Source organism: Cherax quadricarinatus, chromosome 40 (assembly GCF_038502225.1).
Source record: "Cherax quadricarinatus isolate ZL_2023a chromosome 40, ASM3850222v1, whole genome shotgun sequence".
Taxonomy (NCBI): domain Eukaryota; kingdom Metazoa; phylum Arthropoda; class Malacostraca; order Decapoda; family Parastacidae; genus Cherax; species Cherax quadricarinatus.
The window spans coordinates 16,652,149-16,657,610 of record NC_091331.1 but is presented as its reverse complement, the minus strand read 5'-3'; positions in this window follow the sequence as shown (position 1 = coordinate 16,657,610).

Below are 5,462 nucleotides of genomic sequence, written 5' to 3'. Positions count from 1 at the left end.
TTTTTTTGGGGGGGGAGGGTCGAGGGAATTTTTTGGGTGCCTCCACTGTGTAAGTGGGTAACCTCAAGGCTCTATTAGGTACCGTTCTTGACGTAGGTAGTGCAAAGACTGATCTTTTAGCTCTAGTGAACACTGGCATTGTCGTGGATAATGTAAGGGTTGACCTCAGGGCTTCTCTGGACACTGCCAAAGTCTCTGGGATTCAGCTTTATATCACTCACCACATCCAGTGTTCATAGGCCTTTGTGTATTGCTTTATTGAAACCTTGCTCCTGTAGTTACTGTACTATAGGAAAAAAACAATATTTACACAGTATTTCTTCAGGCGTTTGTTAAAGGAATATTTGTGTTCTCGCTCACAACCTCAAAGAGCTGCCTCTTTCAGTATTCTATGACTGCTGGCAATAAAAAAAAAACTGTTACTCATATTTATATTACATCACTTTCCCCTGAGTTTCTTAGCGTTATTTTGCATTACTGAGTAGCTTTGAAGGTCAGGTAGCACTTCATGTTTGAGTGTTTCAAATTTATGTTGTAACTTAATGATTTGAACGAAATCTTGGCATCTTCTCAGGTTCGTCCTCTTATTGTAAGTTTGAGTAAAGCAATGGAAATAAGTCACTTTGTCCTATTATTTGGGAAATGCTAGGTAATTTACACATATGTTACTAGGTATGATAATTCCACTTGTGTATACATGCACCCTAATAAACTTGCTTAATGTGAGTGAGAGAAAGTTGAAGGTAATCATTCAAGTTAATTCATTACGGCCATTAGATACACTGTAGATGACTTTATCACAAGACATGAATACTTACACCAGGTCTGAAATTTTACTTCACATTAATATTTAGGTTCATGATGTGACTTCCAGGACTGGAATATCTCGCACATTTGCATAATAATTTCCCCCTAGATGCGACCCACAACAGTCGTCTAGCAAACAGATGTCTGTATTCCTGGGTGGGTAGGGGCAGCACTGGGTTTCATCAGATACTAAATAAAGACCAGATACGGATATTCGGGAATGAGGGTCCTTCTACTTGGACGTGTTGTGATAAGATTTAGTTGCTAATATAATACAAAACGAGACTGAGAACACTTAAATCTGTGGCAGGGATTCATTCCCAGGTGTAGGGCCGACTATTTCTGGCTGTTCCAGGTGTGGCTAACTATTTCTGACTATTCCAGGTGTGGCTGACTATTTCTGACTATTCCAGGTGTAGCTGACTATTTCTGACTATTCCAGGTGTGGCTAACTATTTCTGACTATTCCAGGTGTGGCTGACTATTTCTGACTATTCCAGGTGTGGCTGACTATTTCTGACTATTCCAGGTGTGGCTGACTATTTCTGACTATTCCAGGTGAGGCTGACTATTCCAGGTGTGGCTAACTATTTCTTACTATTCCAGGTGTGGCTGACTATTTCTGACTATTCCAGGTGTGGCTGACTATTTCTGACTATTCCAGGTGTGGCTGACTATTTCTGACTATTCCAGGTGTGGCTGACTATTTCTGACTATTCCAGGTGTGGCTGACTATTTCTGACTGTTAGAGGTGTGGCTGACTATTTCTGACTATTCCAGGTGTGGCTGACTATTTCTGACTATTCCAGGTGTGGTTGACTATTTCTGACTATTCCAGGAGTGGCTGACTATTTCTGACTATTCCAGGTGTGGCTGACTATTTCTGACTATTCCAGGTGTGGCTGACTATTTCTGACTATTCCAGGTGTGGCTGACTATTTCTGACTATTCCAGGTGTGGCTGACTATTTATGACTATTCCAGGTGTGGCTGACTGTTTCTGGCTATTCCAGGTATGGCTGACTATTTCTGACTATTCCAGGTGTGGCTGACTATTTCTGACTATTCCAGGTGTGGCTGACTGTTTCTGGCTATTCCAGGTGTGCTGACTATTTCTGACTATTCCAGGTGTGGCTGACTATTTCTGACTATTTCAGGTGTGGCTAACTATTTCTGAATATTCCAGGAGTGGCTGACTATTTCTGACTATTCCAGGTGTGGCTGACTATTTCTGACTATTCCAGGTGTGGCTGACTATTTCTGACTATTCCAGGTGTGGCTGACTATTTTTGACTATTCCAGGTGTGGCTGACTGTTTCTGGCTATTCCAGGTATGGCTGACTATTTCTGACTATTCCAGGTGTGGCTGACTATTTCTGACTATTAGAGGTGTGGCTGACTGTTTCTGGCTATTCCAGGTGTGCTGACTATTTCTGACTATTCCAAGTGTGGCTGACTATTTCTGACTATTCCAGGTGTGGCTGACTATTTATGACTATTCCAGGTGTGGCTGACTGTTTCTGGCTATTCCAGGTATGGCTGACTATTTCTGACTATTCCAGGTGTGGCTGACTATTTCTGACTATTCCAGGTGTGGCTGACTGTTTCTGGCTATTCCAGGTGTGCTGACTATTTCTGACTATTCCAGGTGTGGCTGACTATTTCTGACTATTTCAGGTGTGGCTAACTTTTTCTGAATATTCCAGGTGTGGCTGACTATTTCTGACTATTCCAGGTGAGGCTGACTATTTCTGACTATTCCAGGTGTGGCTGACTATTTCTGACTATTCCAGGTGTGGCTGACTATTTTTGACTATTCCAGGTGTGGCTGACTGTTTCTGGCTATTCCAGGTATGGCTGACTATTTCTGACTATTCCAGGTGTAGCTGACTATTTCTGACTATTCCAGGTGTGGCTGACTATTTCTGACTATTCCAGGTGTAGCTGACTATTTCTGACTATTCCAGGTGTGGCTAACTATTTCTGACTATTCCAGGTGTGGCTGACTATTTCTGACTATTCCAGGTGTGGCTGACTATTTCTGACTATTCCAGGTGTGGCTGACTATTTCTGACTATTCCAGGTGAGGCTGACTATTCCAGGTGTGGCTAACTATTTCTTACTATTCCAGGTGTGGCTGACTATTTCTGACTATTCCAGGTGTGGCTGACTATTTCTGACTATTCCAGGTGTGGCTGACTATTTCTGACTATTCCAGGTGTGGCTGACTATTTCTGACTATTCCAGGTGTGGCTGACTATTTCTGACTGTTAGAGGTGTGGCTGACTATTTCTGACTATTCCAGGTGTGGCTGACTATTTCTGACTATTCCAGGTGTGGTTGACTATTTCTGACTATTCCAGGAGTGGCTGACTATTTCTGACTATTCCAGGTGTGGCTGACTATTTCTGACTATTCCAGGTGTGGCTGACTATTTCTGACTATTCCAGGTGTGGCTGACTATTTCTGACTATTCCAGGTGTGGCTGACTATTTATGACTATTCCAGGTGTGGCTGACTGTTTCTGGCTATTCCAGGTATGGCTGACTATTTCTGACTATTCCAGGTGTGGCTGACTATTTCTGACTATTCCAGGTGTGGCTGACTGTTTCTGGCTATTCCAGGTGTGCTGACTATTTCTGACTATTCCAGGTGTGGCTGACTATTTCTGACTATTTCAGGTGTGGCTAACTATTTCTGAATATTCCAGGAGTGGCTGACTATTTCTGACTATTCCAGGTGTGGCTGACTATTTCTGACTATTCCAGGTGTGGCTGACTATTTCTGACTATTCCAGGTGTGGCTGACTATTTTTGACTATTCCAGGTGTGGCTGACTGTTTCTGGCTATTCCAGGTATGGCTGACTATTTCTGACTATTCCAGGTGTGGCTGACTATTTCTGACTATTAGAGGTGTGGCTGACTGTTTCTGGCTATTCCAGGTGTGCTGACTATTTCTGACTATTCCAAGTGTGGCTGACTATTTCTGACTATTCCAGGTGTGGCTGACTATTTATGACTATTCCAGGTGTGGCTGACTGTTTCTGGCTATTCCAGGTATGGCTGACTATTTCTGACTATTCCAGGTGTGGCTGACTATTTCTGACTATTCCAGGTGTGGCTGACTGTTTCTGGCTATTCCAGGTGTGCTGACTATTTCTGACTATTCCAGGTGTGGCTGACTATTTCTGACTATTTCAGGTGTGGCTAACTTTTTCTGAATATTCCAGGTGTGGCTGACTATTTCTGACTATTCCAGGTGAGGCTGACTATTTCTGACTATTCCAGGTGTGGCTGACTATTTCTGACTATTCCAGGTGTGGCTGACTATTTTTGACTATTCCAGGTGTGGCTGACTGTTTCTGGCTATTCCAGGTATGGCTGACTATTTCTGACTATTCCAGGTGTGGCTGACTATTTCTGACTATTCCAGGTGTGGCTGACTGTTTCTGGCTATTCCAGGTGTGCTGACTATTTCTGACTATTCCAGGTGTGGCTGACTATTTCTGACTATTCCAGGTGTGGCTAACTACTTCTGACTATTCCAGGTGTGGCTGACTATTTCTGACTATTCCAGGTGTGGCTAACTACTTCTGACTATTCCAGGTGTGGCTGACTATTTCTGACTATTCCAGGTGTGGCTGACTATTTCTGACTATTCCAGGTGTGGCTAACTACTTCTGACTATTCCAGGTGTGGCTGACTATTTCTCACCCATATTTTGTCATACAGTAAGCTTGGAGAAACTGATAAGTTGCAGAGCAGTTCTAGGTTGTCAATGTACCACCGCAATTCTCAACATGTTGAAAGAACTGGTGGCATGAAGGTATGAAGAGATGAGAGGCAGTGAGGAGGGTGAAGGTTGGGGCGGCGAGGGGAAAGAAATGTGTACCCGTGAACTAGAGAAGGAAGGAAAGAGGGTGAGGAGTGAGTGGTGTTTAAAGGGGGTCATCACAGGGTAGGAGCAGTAGGCGGTGAACATTATACTACTACTACTAATAATAATATCTTATTTACTACAAGTACATGTACAAGGTATACAGTCCTAGTTGACATCAGTGACATACTACTGTATAGAAAGCCCTTGTTATGTTGGGCATTTCGGCCAAATTAGGTCAGTGTCCCAGGATGCAACCCACACCAGTCGACTAACACCCAGGTACCCATTTTACTGATGGGTGAACATAGACAACAGATGTAAAGAAACACGCCCAATGTTTCTACACTGGTTTGGAATCGAATCCAAACTCTCGCCGTCTGAAGCGAGAGCTTTAGCCATCAGGCCACCAGAGCCCCATTGCAGATTTGGGGCGGGGGGCGGTGGGCGGGGGGCGTTGGAATAAGAAGCCAAGAGGTGGTAGGCAGGAAGTGGAGGAGTAGGCGGGGGAGGGAGTAGTGCATGGGTAAGTAGTAGGGGGAAGAATCTTTAACTTACAGATATATATCATGGACAAGTGGAAAATAATCCTTCCTCCGTAAGCCATGCGTGTCGTAAGAGGCGATTAAAATGCCAGGAGCAAGGGGCTCGTAACCCATTCTCCTGTATAAATTACTAAACCTAAAAATAAAAACTTTCCTTTATCTTTTTAGGTCACCCAGCCTCGATGGGAGACGGCCGGTGCGTTAAAAAAATAGTTGATGAATGAAGCATATGTG